Below are 16,943 nucleotides of genomic sequence, written 5' to 3' on the forward strand. Positions count from 1 at the left end.
AATAAATCCTTTCAAAGTATTTTAAGGCTATGTAATAATAAATCTCCCTATTGTTATCTCCCTAACTATTTAAGAATTAACCAATGTTGTATATATATAATCATATATTTTTATGTTCAAATGTAATATTAGTTCGAGCCCGATTACTTTTTAATATTCATATATACTATAAACTTTCATTAGTAACAAAATAGTTTTCTGATGATTTTTTTTAACAATGCAATATATCATTTAAACGAAAGATTAAAAAGTTAAAATTTTTAATTTTTAAAATTTTTAAAAGTTAAAATTTTTTTTTAATTAATGTTATATTAATATACTTTTTATAATTTTTACTAATTCTCTTTTACACTTCACAAAAACTTATACAACTTATAAATTCAAGAGATAATTATATTTAGTTTAGTTTATTCAGTGATCAAATTTTATAAAAATGTTATTAAGTTTGACGGAGCTTGGCGCTAGGTCTTGCCATGCTGACGAGTTTGATACATAAAGTTCTATTATTTGCAAGTGTTCTGATCCTGCAACTTTGACCTAAAAATATTGACAGATTTTGAATTAGTTGTGTTTCTGGAAAGTGAATTCCATGCAGCACAAATGTGATTTGTAAAAAAGATAAGTCTCTCTTTACAGTTTTTTCACTTGTTGTGGTTGAAACATAAACTCGTCGTTACATCTTAGGCCATATGGCATTGACTTGGAAAAGGGAGAACGTTGTGGTACATATAAACCTACTTGTTCAAGGTTTTGATTAGTTTTAAATTGTTTTATAAGATTCCCTCTTTTCCTTGTCTCTTCTAGTGTTGTCAGTCATAGTCCTTCTAATCTTTTTTAAAAGTATGGAGTCTCAGGGAGTTTATTAGTTTTGTTTTACGATGTGGAATTTGATTTAATTTGTTGACATTCCCACTAAGGTGTGGCTTGGATTGCAAACACTAGAGGAAGTTTAATGTATGAAGTGTGTAATATTTTTCAGAGGAATACACCGCGTCCTCTGAATGCTTTTATTAGCACACCTAACTTCCAGTTTGCTTTTGCTACTGCTGCATCTGCTTATGATCAAGGTCAAACACGGCTGTGTTACATTTTTATGAAAGTCCATATTGGCCTAACATTGTGTATTTATGTGTTCATTATTTTTTTTGTCCTCTGCATATAGTTTTATATACTTGAAAATGTTGTCTGATAACCGTTTATGTATATCACAAAAAGTAAGGGGCCTAAAACGGATCTTTGAGGAGCTCCACTCGTTACTTTTTTCCATTCAGATTTTTTATGTCTGATTGTAACTCTCTGTAGATGTCCGAATGGCCATAATTTGATCTATTTTATGAGCATTCCTAGTATGCCGTAAGCTTTCAATTTATGTATAAGGTCTTAGCTAAATTGGTACAGGCAACATTTACAGGTTGGTTATGATTATCGGCTTCAGTAAAAATGTTGCGAGATTCCAACAGATTTGTTGTGCATCCTATTATTTTTACAAAACCGTGCTGAACTTTAATAATTAAACCATTGGTTATCAAGTATCATAGATTGATTCGTGTATTCCCTTAAGTATTTTACACGATATTGATGTCTTCGAGACAGGTCTATGGTTACTACAATTTGACTTTTTGAATATTGTGGTAACTTCCGATTTCTTCCAGATATCTGGAACTTTCAGAGTTGCAAATGAGGAATTGAAGAGCAAGGGGTACTGCAAAAGCGTAGGATTTTAGGATGTACTCCATTAAATCCTTTTAGTTTGGTCACATTAAAGTTCTGTGTCTGGGTTTTACTTTTTAGTAATTCATAATAACTTCTCTTTCGGAACATTCAATTTTGGTTCGGTTGTGGAAATCTGGCATAAGACCTTCTGGCTTTATTTCAAATACAGATTGAAAATACTGGTTTAGAGTAGAAATCGTGTCTTGATCAAGATTGAGTGAGCAATTATGGTCATAAATTTGCGTTAAATGATTTACATAGAAATGTAGTTTATTTAGTTCAATTTTAAAGACACAAGCGATATCCATCAAAAGATTAAAATAAGTAGATTTTACGTAATGATAATTTTATTGAGCAGCCCATTTTTCAAACAAATCTTTTTAAATTTTATATTGATTATCGCGCACCATTCTTATGGAATAAAATAGTTTAAAAAATTTTTACTGAGGATTTTATTCATCAAAGTACCCAGTAGGCACGCAACGTTTTATTCACGTTTCAATCACGTGTATTTTAGGTGACTTCGTCCAGGTTACTATTTTACGCGAAAGTTACGTGTCAAAATGTCTCGTCTTTCGGAACTTTTTTTATTCTCAATAAAAACCTGGCATCAGAAATGTGAAATAATATTTTTTATTATATTAATTATTTTTTTATAGTATAGTTTTTGTATTCATTATATTAGTTATAATTATTTACTGCTATGATATGATAATTAATTTTTATTATATTAGTTATAATTATTTACTGCTATGATATGATAATTAATTTTTATTATAGTATTATCATAATAAAAAAAAAAAAAAAATTGGTCTATATAATATCTTATAACGCAATGCATTTAAAACAGAACTAAAAAGAACAATATATATTTTAAGTTGTAATATCTAATATCCAAATTATATCAAATTAAGTTAAATAAATTAGTACCAAGCGTCCCTATTTGCCACACAAATAAGATTAAACTCAAATACAAGGTATGCTTTTTTTCTGCTTTATGATATAATATTTTAGACTGGCGAATTTGTCCATTTTGCTTACTTAATTTAGTACAAAATAAGTTATGACAAATTTAATATCAAATTAAGTAAGCTACATGGACAAATTATAAGCTCTAGCAGAACTTACTCTTGATTTTTGAGCAATAATAATGTCTCTAGAACTTCTGCATACATTATTACTCAAGAGTTGTTTAGATAAAAACCCAAAATAGATTTTCTTTCTTTATTTGGTTTTTATCAACAAGGTTAAAGAATTTATCCAAGATAATATCTATAAATAAATGTGTTATGTTATTTATTATTGATATATGTATATATTATTATTAAATACTTTATCTTGTTATAATATATGACATCTTGATTTCATGCTGTACTTGTTAAAAAAGGTTAATACTTATTTATTTCCTTTTTTTATATTATTTAAATATTATTTGATTAATATACACACACACACACACACACACATATATATATATATATATTTGAATTATATGAAATTATTATTATATATATTATATGACTTTTATTACTATTGTTATTATGTACAATATAAAACAGGTTGTTAACGCGGATTTGTTCGATGTTTTCCCCACCAAAAGATAATTATGATGCTATTGTATTTGAAACTGCATTTTACTTATCTTTCAATATTGACGACCTTCCAATATGTAAAGCAAGTTTTTCTCAAGTATAGCATTACTTTTTAAAATTTTTTTTAATGATTTAGATCAAAGAAATAGCAACACCAGAAAATCTTGTTGCCAAAACAGTTGGTGATTCACCATGTAAGATTTGTGTTAAAAATTTGTGATTTAAGATGATTATTTAATAATAATATTATTATTTAAGTTTTTATTTGTTTCTTTTTAGCTAAATTTGGTGTTGTGAGCTATTATTGGAGAAAATATCGACTTATTCATTTGATAAAGTTTGATGCGTGCTCTTACCCCGTTTCCTTCTTCACGTTTCAATCATGTATATTTTAGGTGACCTTGTCCAGGTGACAATTTTACTTGATTATTTTATTTACTATTTTTTTATAATTTAGTTTCAGGGATTATCTTATTCGGAATATTCCCGGAATACCAGATATTTTTCTGAAATTTATCTTTTTCCAAATATCCGAAAAGTTTTCCATATAAACAACTTATATTACAAGTTCCATAAAAACAACTTATTTTACAACATATAACAAGTATATATTATTCATCTATTTGTTTTTATGTTGTTTTAGTCATCATTCACACAAAAATTAAGAAAAGTTTTTAAAAAATTGAGAAACAACTTGGCTGAATGCAAAATTAAGGGAAAAATGAGGGGGGAAATGTTCTGAATTTTTTCAGGATATTTTCCGTAAACAATATAATGATTACATGAAATATGTAGTTTATATATTCATTATTGTAATCACTTTTTATTTTACTTTTATAATAATGTAATTATTTTGCATTGTAATTTTATAATAATTAATTAAAAAAGTAGGGCGTAAGATATCTTATAACGTCGCAATGCATTTTTGACAAAAGTAAAATGTCACATATATAATATTTTATCCAAACATATTATATTATCTTATAACTAAGTTTTATCAATTTAGGTTTAATAAATATATTATATAGCTTAGTTCAAAATTGTGTAACGTTATGGCACATAATTCTCATATTGCAACACGCAAAAGATCAAACCCTATTACAAGGTATACTTTTTTTTCTACCATATTGTATATTATTTTAAACTGTCAAATTTGTCGATGTAATTAATTTGATAATAAATAAGTTATTATAACTTATTTAATATTAAATTTATTAAGCTACATGACAAATGATAAGTTCTGCATAAAATATTATTGACTAAGAAGACCCAATGGTATTGTTATGTTATTGCCTAGTAATATCATTCTGTAGTAAGACCCAATAACCTTTTAACTTTTAAAGTTTGAGAAATTTCACTTTTCCCTCTCTTTGTCTTCTTTTGAGATCGCACCCTGTAGTAAGAATTTGATTTAGTTCATATCTTATTTAGGCCTTGTTACGAGATTTCGCTGCGTAGCGAAAACGCGTAACGCATTTCTAAGTAACTCAACTCAGCAAATATATTTTGCATCGTTAGAAGTTTATTGCGTCACTAGCGTCTTTTCAAGTACCGCATTGTAATTAAAGTTATTTTATTAACGCGTTAAAAATCATACAGTTAGTTTTTTTCTCACTAGAACAAAAGTTACAAATAAAATCTAAGTTCTTATTAAAGAAATCATTTTTATTATTATTTCAAATATGAACTAAATTTTATTTTGAAAAAAATATTCTTTTCATGAAACGTAAAATAATGTTTGTTTATTTTCTTATAATTTTACAGTTGGTTTTTGATTATTTTATCAAGTGTTAATAAATTTTTTCTTATTTAATTTGTGAACTCTTTTTAATAATGTTTTTTTAACAATAGAGTTTTTTTTTGTTATTTATCAGTTACCGATAACATATTCGTGACCATAATTTATTTTCATAAATTAAACGAACGTCATTAAAACTTGACGTTATTGAATTAACAATAAACAAAATATCTTATTAATAAAATATTTACATTAAAATAAATCGTGCATTTTTTAAACTATTATGACAAAAAATAATTTTTACATTTAAAAGGAATTTATATATTTAATTCCTTAAGATAAAACATAAACACTTTATTTTTTTTAACTTATTTTTATCAACAATAAAAAAAATTATTAAACAAACTGTTTTTTTAAAAAAAATCTATTAGTTTACAATTGCGGTACAAATGCTTTTACTTACGACTTTATTTCTTCAGAATAAACGTCACATACATGATATCAAAAGATAATTAAAAATATTCTAAAAGATTTAAGTTTTTGCGTAACGCAAAACTGCTGAAGGCGTAGGCAAATAGCCTTTTCGCAAGCAAAATGCGAGCTGCATAACGCTTCTTAACAAGGCCTGCTTGTTGGAGAATGCGACTTGATTCTGAGTTGAATTTTAAGCACTCTGTATTTATTGGTGACCTAATTTGACAATACTTTATTATACATATTTTTAGTTTTATACTTAATATATTATATATAATTAGGGGTAGATGAGGCTCCTTAGCCGTGGTGAATGTTTTCACAGCAAATAGAGCCTCAAGGTGAAAAACTCACCATGGGTAATGAAAATCATGATATAAAATCCCCACTATAATGCTGTGTGGTTATGTGATAACCACATTACATTTTTATAAATTGTTTTAATTTTTGTGTGCATTTTAAAATGACATTTAATGCTGTTCAAAACTTTGTAGATTACTCATTTAAAGCAACTTCGTGGGCTGTCACCTTTGCACCCATCAGTTATTAACTTTATTTATAGATATAGATGTAGATATATCTATAGATAGATATTAGATATAGATATATATAGATAAACAATATTTTTTTAAACTTGTATTTTTTATTTTGTACTTCTTTTTTTAATCATCTGTTGACTTTTTTGTTACATCTTTTTTTATTAAATACTACTCTCTTAGCAACTCTCAAAGTAAGATTTGTTTTAAAAGTTTGTGATTTAAGATAGATATATAAGTTTGAAGTGTGCTCTTTGTGGATTGAAGCGTGCTCTTCGTAAGTTGCAGATCTACGACTTTGTACTTATTACTTATTGAATATAAGGAGGATATTTTAACAAAAGTGCAGCTTTTATTACAAATTAAAAATTTTTATGTCAAGAACTAATATACTGACTAATAAAACCATGTAATTTAATACGTATTAAATATTTCCTCGACGATGAGTTTTTTTTCTTTACACGAATCCAAACACTTTTAATTGTAATTATAAAGCATAATTATTGCTTAAATATTACGTGCCAAATAAAACGTAAAAAGCACGTCTTTTGGACAGTTTATTGGGACCAAAAAGTCACCTAAATATCACGTGCCAAAAGTAACGTAAAAAACACGTCCATAAATCACGTGAATTAGTCATTTCATGGGAGCAAAAAGTCACCTAATTGTCACGTGCCAAAATAACGTGAAATTCACGTTTTTGTCACGTCGCTGTGCCTACTGGGTAACTACTTTTCTTTTAAACGAAAGCTTAAAGAACTCATTTTTACAATCGACGATTTAACAATATACTATTAACAATACTATGTATACTATATAACAATAGCTATTTATTGCTGAAATTTAACAAAATAACAATTAAAATAATTTAAATGTTCGTAATGTTAAACGAGAGCGTGTAATAAGCACGCTCTGTATCAGCCGGTGACTTAACAATCGCTTTCAATATATTCGTCTAATCGATAATGTTTTCATGATGTAAATAGCACGTTGACGGAAGAAGACAATTCCATTAGCGGCTATTCTATTAAAAATTCTCTCTTAATGGACAATATATTCTCTCTTAATAACAATATTCTCTCTTAATGGACAACATTCCTTTATTAGTTCTTTTTTGGATCGAATGGGATTTCTGCTGTATGCAGATTGTTCCATTAACTCATCAGGTTTTACTACTATTTTAGACGTAGATATACACCATTTAACTTTTATGAAACCGTGGACAATTTTGAAGCACTCAATTCAATCTCCTCTTAGCCTTCGAGTTTCTAGCGTTGCACAGTGGGCCAGGTGGTGGAAAAAACCTAAAAAAGAAATGTTTATTATATTCAAAACCATATAACAAAACATATTTGTAATACTCTCGTTTAAAATTTTAAAAATTGTTTTGAGTATAATAGTATCTTTTAAAACCACAAAAATCAACTGCGGTTTCATGTACAATGAAAAGTTTTTTTTTATTAAAAAAAAGCGTGAAACTTTTATTTTTTATGCATAGCTATAGTAAACAGTAAGTTTTAAAATTTTATGAGCTTACGGGATTAGTTTATATATTTAAAATATTTAACACTAAAGCTTTTCGAAAAAAATATATAGTAAAGATCAGCCTTTATAATACACTTATAATTTGGCTTTAAAATAACGTGGTAAATTTTTAACATTTAATACTTTTATTTTGTACAAAAAGTGTCACATAATTTAGGGAACCTACGAGAACCTATATTGAATGCTTAAACTTGTAAATGTAATATGTGTACAACCTATTTGAACTATATGCATTGCCCCTAACTTCCCCTTTTAGGTTTCTTTAACATTTTAAAATAATGACTTAATAATAGCTTATGTTATTTGCTTGAAATCAACTTTTATTATCGTAAACAAAAATACATGTTATTTTGTTTGTTATTTTATTCAATTCAAATTGCACTGTTAAACTAACATTTCTTTTGTTTTTTTATATATTATATAGTATATATATTATATTTTATATAGTAATAATATTAAAATTGGTTACATTTACGGACTTATACAACAAAACAAACTAGTTTTTATGATATACCATTCTTTTCATTGAAATTAAGTGTTCTAGTTTCTGCAGATATTAAACTAGAGGATTCTCCCAGTGAAAAACGTTATAAAATTATAATGTAAAAAGTTAATTGCTGCAAGCAATGATAATACTCATTTTGAGAGAAGTAATGAAAACTGGCTAGCTCAAGATTTTCAATACACCTACAGTTCGTTAAATGCTACATCATCAGTTAATGAAGTTGGGAAACCATGTCGCTCTTTCGAAAAAGCTTGTAACAAAACAAAAAGAATAAGCTTAACAATGTTTTTAATACTTTATTTAGCCATAAATTACTTCAACATGCAACATGCAATATGCAACATGCAACAAAATTGAAACTAAGAAGTGAGTTTAAGTACAAAACTGGCACAAAAATTTCTATTATTTAAAATAAATACCCATTAAACCTGCTTAGATATATTCATTTGATGAAGCTTAAGCATTCATAATTAATGGTGATATATCAAAATTAACATACCAGCTTCTAAGAATTGGTGCTGAAAAAACGGCTGCCACATATATCCTTTGTTTAATAGTATAGGATCTTCAAAAGCTAAATGCTATTCCAAGAACATTCAAATGGATGGCTATTCAGTGCAAATACCGCTAAAAGATTTTCTAAAACACACTCTTAAAAAGCTATGTGGTAAACAAAACATAATGCTAAGGAATTAACTAAACTGACGTTTAGATGCAAAGCTGGTTTTATTGGTGCTACAGGATATAGTGCTTACAAACAGGTAAGTTTAAATGAAAATAGTGACGAATGAAGAGTGCTTGTTGATTATTTGCATAGTACCTTTTTTACCTCAATAATTGAGTTTCAAATCTATATATTCATTTATATTCTCTATATATTTCTATAAATTTATCTATATATTTCAAATCTATTATACAATATCGATAATAGAGTTTCAAATCTAGTGATAAATTTTCATTTTTTCTGAAGTGCGCATTTTTATTTTTAAAGTTTGTTGCATCAATTTTTTTTTAGTTTATTCCACCAGAAGAGTTTGTTATTCAGTTCCACAATATTAAGAAGTTATAGGATTTGAAACTAAAAAATTGCAAATCCGCGTTTTTAAAGTTTTATCAAGTTTGTTAAATAATTTTTAGAATTAGCAACTACTTAACTAAAGTTTATAATAAAAGTAAATATATCTTAATACAAAGTGATTCTTTGGACATATAAAGGGTTTTAGTAAAAAAAAAAAGATCAAAATAATTTTGTCCACCATATGTCTAATATCCGACCCACTGTGCGTTGTATTACTGCTCTGTGACAAGACCGTTAGGACTTCTTGGGGCACCTAAAAATAAAAAAATAAAAAATTATTAAACCTTTTTAATCGTGATTCATAACTAAGATGTGAAAGGCTTCTTGTTTGAGTTACTCTTCTTTTTAATTTTTTAAGAGCTGCTAAATCGTATTTCTTTGATGGATTCCAGATTGGTGCTGCATATTCGAGAAGCGATCTAACAAAGGCTTTATACCATATTTCAGCAATTGAGGTGGTGTAGAATTCAAATGTGTGTTTAATTAAAAAAAGCATTCTGTTTGCTCTGTTGGCACAGTAATTGATATGTTGGCTGTATTTTCCATCAGAAGATATCATAACGTCTAGATCTTTCTCTGAATCGGAGCATTCAATTCGAATTCGTATTTTTTGATTAAAGTCAAAGATAGTATAATTTTTTTTTTTGATTACACTTACCAAAATGCATTATTTTACATTTACTTATATTAAGTTTCATCTTCCATTCCTGACACCATTTAGCTATTTTATCTACATCATTTTGAAATTCGTTTCTTAGTATTTCAATTTCGTTCAGCTTATACTTTTGATATTTTTTAGTAATCTTTCTTTTTACCCTCTATTTAAACATGAATTTATAAAAATTATATATGTATCATCAACAACTGTAAAACCCATGGTGACGATAGGATAATAAATTGTGGGTGTAAAAATGGTCCGCCATAAAGTTGTGAAGCAACTTTTCCATAACTTTACAAACGACAGAAGTATGTGAAATAGGTTGATAGTTTTCTGGATCAGTACGACAACCTTTTTTGTGAATAGGTAAGACATTTGCAAGCTTCCAATATGATGGAACTTGACCAGAATCTACGGAGCATTTTTTATATAACTGAAATATAAGTGAAAGTGGCCTACAGAAACTAGCAGAGCAACTTTTTAATACTCGTACCCTTTAAAGTATTAAGGGATAATAATAAAGCTTCTAAATTTTTGCGAGAGAATAAGGAGCTGACGTCTGGAAAACAGATTGCATTAGTTCTAATACAAAACACTGGTAAGCTTAGGTTACTTGTGATGGGAGAAAACGATTTGGAAAAATGAAAATTGAAACATTCTGCAAGTGATTTTTATCAACTAGTTGATTACCATTTAAGTCAAAAATAGAACAAATTACAATTTTACAATATTTTTGACTGTTTACATATGAATAGAGCCATATTGGGTTGGATTTACAATTTGAGATTTGATTTACAATTAAAGAAGCCTGGTCAATTTTACAAACTGAGCAAGCTTTATTAATTGCAGGGTTAAACCATTTAGGATTACATTTATTGTAACAAAATCTAGTGGTACGTTTTGGGATATATAAGTTGCACAGTTTATTTTATTCTAAACGGAAAAGTTAGAAACATTCGCCAGCTGACTTGTCATAAGATAAATTAACCCAGTCAACGTAATTTCAACGTAGTTTCCTTTACTATAACAGTACCTTATACTATTGAAGCTAATAGATTTTACCTATTTTTTAATCTGAACTCCCAAAAAAGAGTATTGTGTAAGTGATTTTTTTGTGTGCAATTGAGGGTGGTCCAACGTTGACTTTATCTATTCAATTTGGATCATCGCAGAGCACGAGGTCAAGAATATTATTTAAAAATGTTGGCTCGCGAACAAATTGCGTATAAAAATAGTCATTGACAAGATCAAGAAAATCGTGTCTTGATTGTTTATTTTTTGTAAATATGCCTCCTAAATCAGACCAAATAATATCGTTGTGATTGAAGTCGCTAACAATTAAAGCGTTAGTGTATTTTCTATTGTCGACTAACAACTTTGCACGCGCAATTGATTTGTTAATAACTATATTAGATTTATGATTGATGTGTGATGACGATAGACACAGCCAAAGAGTATGCGCTCGAAGCCAATAATCACCTGACACCAAACTTGTTTGCTTATTTGGTCGTTGTTAAATCTACATTCCAACAATTTGATATCATTTTTATTACAGATAGCAACTCCACCACCTCTTCGTTATCTATTGCGTAGATATACTGAATAACTGTCTAGTTGAGTCAGAGAGATTGAAGTGAAGCAGGTCTCTGTGACAGCAGTAAAATGCGGATATTCAAGCAATGCTATTTTGGCTTAAAATTGTTTCATTTGTTGTCTAAAGAGGTTGCGTTTAAATAATAGCAATTTAATACTGATTGCGAGTAATTTGATAAAAAAGATTTAACATTAAGTGATCTATAGTTCAAGTTTAAATTTGAGCTTATGTCAGAATAATACGATGATAATAGTCATTCTTTAATTTTTTAGCATTGTCGAGAGCTCAGCTTCGGGTATTTGAATCAAAGAATTCAAATAAGATTGGTGCGCTATAATCAGGGTAAAGTGAGATTGGATTGGTTGAAGTTGATATAGATGATAAGCTTGGCGCGGGTGTATTTGGAATTGGTTTAGTAGGTGGGTTCGCTGTTTGAGTTGAAATTGGATTTTTTTTTTTTTCAGGTGAGTTTGTTTTTTCACTTAATCTAAAAAAAACCTAAGAGCATCTAATATTTCATTAACATAAACAATATCTGATTTTTCGGGATTAGAATCAATTGATCCTCTTATGATAGCATATAGTTTTTTTATAACTATATACTATTATAATATAATATAATATAACTACCCAGGGGACATTTGTTTTTAAAAGTTACGTTCTAAATGTATTTTAAATGTCTTTAACACATCTTTTAAACATTCTTACGTAAAGAACGTTTAAAAGACGTTTAAAAAACGTTTAGAAGACATTTAGAACGTAACTTTTAAAAACAAAAGCCCATAGGGTATGTAGTTTTTTATTACTATATATTTGTGTTGTAGATATTGTAACGAAATGCTTATTTAAAATGTAATAAAAAGAACAAAAAAAAAATCCTTTTTATGTTTAAAAACCGCTAACTTGATTTATGTTTTTGTTATCTTTCATGCTGCTTTATGTAAACTATGAATGGTTTTATGACTATATCTGTAACCCAGTTGTCTTTTCTTTTCCATAAATTTAGTGCTTGTCAAAGGAATGTGTAGTCTTACTGCTTCATTGTATTTATCAACAAACAAAATGTATTTTTCTGACTCTGAAAGAACGTTAAAATTTTTTAACCAATCATATTCTACAATGTACAAGGAGAGTGTTTCATACTCCGTTATGTTATGATGAGATCTAGAGTGGTTTTTGGCTGTTCTTTGTAAGAATTACGATAAAATGGAAAAGTTATAAAGTGGCATAAGTAAATTTTATCAAGAACACTTTGATATTGTATGTCTGCAGCATGGTTACCATCCATACTTTGAACTGTCAAAACACTTCTTTCAACATTTAAATACTTTTAGTGCGTGTGGCAAAAATTAAAATCCATGTAAATCAGTATTGAATCATATCCGAGTGATTTTAGAGATTGAGATTGAGTTTTTAAAGATATATTTATTTGATTTAGTACATTTAAGTTGTTATATGGGAGGTGGGGGTGGGAGGCGGGAACGGTAAGTACAACCTAACAGTAGTGACTCGCTACTGTCTCGGAAGATCAGCCATTTTTGCTCAATGGAGGCAGAGTTGAGTTGTGTTTGCTCAACATCAGTTGTTTTGATGGTTTCTTTAATGTTCATCGCTACTCCTCCTTCACGTTTGTTAACGTTCATTTGATGATAGAGATGGTACCCCGCTACAGAAGTGCAAATGTAGTAATAAACCAGGTTTCTGAAATAAATACAATTTGTGATTGAATATAATTTATGCATTGATTTGTTTTAGTATTAGCAATACGTGCTCTAAGTTCATAAGCTTTTAGCAAATAAGGGTTGTTTGCCCAGAAGCGTAGTTGACTGAGTTCAGAAATAGGTTTGGAAGAACGGAAGCTAAGCTGAGCTAGTTTAGTCCGGGTTTTGAGACGGCGTTGTCTCTTTGGTGTTTGTGGTACTGATAGTCGATTAGTTATTGGCAGCAGCATTGGCCTTTATTTTTAAGGCACTGAGCTGTTATTTTATTACTTTGATTGTTTCTTCATTAGGTTTAGCGCAGATAGTTGATTTTAAGATAGAAGATTTATTACTGTCAGTTGGTTTGATAGTGCAATCCAGTCGGTGGATGGCATAACAAAAGGGTTGATTGAGGATAACTAGGTTGTCTAGTTTGGTGGTTTTTTTATTTTTGTTTTTTGTTTAGCTTGTTGAACTAGACTTGTTGTGCTGGTGTACGGTTTTCCTTGACATAGATGTTTTTATACTTTATGTCAGTTCCCTGTAGTGCCTAGCAATGAAAAAAATTTTATCTGATCTTTAGGCTTTTTGAGAGTAACATTAAGTAGAATATCATTTTTGAGGTGGACGTTTTTGGTTTGATGAAGTTTGATAACTTCATTTTTTTAATTCACACCGGTGAGACTCCGGCTGAATTAAAAAAACCAGATACAGCTATTTTTTTTTCACCGTCATTTTTGTTTTAGTTGTGACATTTAAAACTTTTAAAACAGTTAAAACTTGTAGTTATGACTTTCATTGAAGCTTCTGCTTTTTTCTTTTGTTGTGCAAGCGTTTATTACTATATTGTGAGTTGATTTTTGTCCAGTTGAGTTTTCAATGAAAGCAGTTGCAAACGTTTTGGTAGATGGGTTTGTTGCACTTATGACAGTAACTTTTTGGGCTTTGACTTACTCTTTCAGGTTTTGTATTTCAATTTTTTGGCCATACATCATGTTTTTCATACCTTTTATTTCATCTCTCATTTTTGAAATGACAAAGTGCAAAAACACATCCAGCTGACCATATTTGGAAGCTTTTTGATAACCTTCAGTTACTGATAATCACCCGAGTTTGCTGTCATCAATTACTTACTGCGTCTCAGTTGAGATATTTGGTTTAGATGCTGCCATCTTTTCAGCACAAACTAGCCTTGTCAAGTCTTGATTGAAAAGGAGGCTACTACACTTAATATTGAATTACGTCCTGGGTGTGAATTGTTTATTATTGTTAGTTAACATCGTAATCCTTATTACACAAGGACTAAAAATTTTCAGTATGTTTTTTTTCCCGTCAATATCAATACTATTTTTTATCTTTACATTTTATATTTTTATATATTTCATTAATAACAATTATATAACTTCTATTTTCATCTTCATGTCGGAACCTATTTTGTATGATTTTTAATTCATAGTTAATTACGATATATTATCCTAAAGAACTTTTTTTTTATTTCTCGATCTTCAAGTTTATATTATCGATTATAATATATAAAGATTATTTTTGTAAGATTCTCGTTCGATTTTCACAAAACATTAATACTTGTTTACTTCATGAAAACTCGCAGATATTGTTTTGTGACAGATAGACATTCTAAAGAAACATCTATTTTGTTTGTTAAAGTATATTGTTGGTATCATATGTCTACAACATTGCACTAAGTAACAAAATTTAGAGAGCTACGGTTATAAAACAACTCTACCCAATCAAAATCTGTTCAATGATCGTCAAAAGTCTAAATATAATATTATTAAAAAATATTTCAAAGATTTCTCCACAAAATAAAAACCTTGTAAAACAAGTTCGGTGCAATAACTGCTCTGTAGCTGAAGCTATGAGCATTTATTGCACCGAAGCAAAAAAAGTAAAAATTGAAACTTTCAAAGTAAATGTTTATAAGTCAATTAGACTATGCAGAAAATTTTATAGATTTCTTAAATACTCGAAAATGGCTGCTGACTGATTAGTTTGTATTCAACTTTTAGTGTTTTGAATTCAAAAATATTATCAGCCACAAATGTTAAAGTTATGTCAGCGTCTGCCGAGTCTTTTGTGCCACTTCTATAAAATCTTTAAGGATGAGACGCAGCTGCAATTCCATAGATCTTAGATGAGTTGTTGTATTTAAAAAAGTTCTAGAAACAATTCCTCAATTAAATTTCCCCATCGGATAACTTTTCGATTAAGGGTAACAAGCTCCTTATATTTGAGCTATTTGTCATTCCACCCCAGTGTTTTCGTATGTATAAACTTATGCCATTTTTACGCCATTTTCAAACAATTTTGGAATTTCACTTTTGACAAGGTTCAGAGTATGATGGCGTCATCTGTTTCTTACGTGTTTTGGTAATTACTTTTGTGGTTCTGTTGGTTCTAGTAATACAACATTTTTGCTTATTCCAACACTTTTTATATTCTTTCTCAATTCATTCATTCCAATTAATTTGATATTGTGAAATTGCATTTAATTCTTTTTCTCTTTAATTCTTTTGAGAATTAAATTCTATATAAAAAATTCATTTCGATTTCGAAACAAATGAAAAACTTTTTAATTTTATTTAAAAATAAGTAACACACATCTTAAAGTAAAATTCATGTCAAGTTTTCGAAAGCATGATTCAGGGTCCTAAGTTAGAAAAAAGCTGTAGAAAAAGTTGTAAAAAAATTCTAGAACAAACGTACGCTGGAAAAGCGTGGCTTCAATAAAGTTTTAAAAAAAAGACATCTAATAGCTCTGCGTCCGACCAAGTAGTCAAGGTATAGGTTAAAAGCTTTACTTTTTTATTCACAATCTTATATATACAACTTTATTCCACCAACAGTGTTGATGAACCTTTGAGTTCAAGAAAGCCATCTTCCCCTTCAAATTTTTTAATTGTCTCTGAAGAAGAAGATGATAATTAAATGAGTTTGGGATGCATTCTTATTTTATGAAAAACCTGCATATATTAAAACATTATTTAATATCTGTAGATTCTAAAAACATATAACTTATATCTGCAGATATTAAAAACATACCACAATTCTCAAATGCTTTTTCTAATTTAGGATCAAGAGGCGATTCAACTGGGTGATAAGGCAGTTAGAGAAGAACCGCTTTGTTGACGAGGGTTTCATTCAAAGTTGAACGCGATTTAGTCATACTAAATGGACAACCTCAAAATTGACACTTTTTCTGAGAAATTCTGCAAACAAAAAAGTTTCTGCCTCCGTTTTTTACGAAACTTCTCTCAACAGAAAGAAGATTAACAGAGACTGGCTTATCTGGAACTGCAAAAACTTTTGTTTTATTTTCCCTGCTCTATTTTTGGAAAAAAGCATAATTTTTACCCTGGATTTCAGTTTTTCCTCTTGATGTGGAATGGCGGAATAAAAGATAATTGACGAAAGCTAGGAGAAAAGATTAAAAACCACCGGTGTACGTTCAACAAAGAAATCGCTCTATCGTCTGGAAATCAGCTTTTGAAGCCTAGAAAAATTAGACAGGGATTGATTCAGAACTTGAAAACTCAATAAGAAATAAGGCATTTTGTGGTATGAAATTTTACGCTGCGCACTAGACGTCACTCTCCATTTAGCTGCGAGAAATCTAAATTTTTGAGGTTAGCAGTTTATGTTCATAAAATTTTTGTGTTAGCAGTTTATGTTCATAAAATAATTTTAATGTTGCTTGGAGTATTAATCTAGATGTAATCTTTATTTCAATATTATGTTCATATTTGTGTAGTTTACTTTGTTTCAATATTATGTTCATATTTGTCATGTTCATCA

Source organism: Hydra vulgaris, chromosome 10 (genome assembly GCF_038396675.1).
Source record: "Hydra vulgaris chromosome 10, alternate assembly HydraT2T_AEP".
Classification (NCBI taxonomy): Eukaryota; Metazoa; Cnidaria; class Hydrozoa; order Anthoathecata; family Hydridae; genus Hydra; species Hydra vulgaris.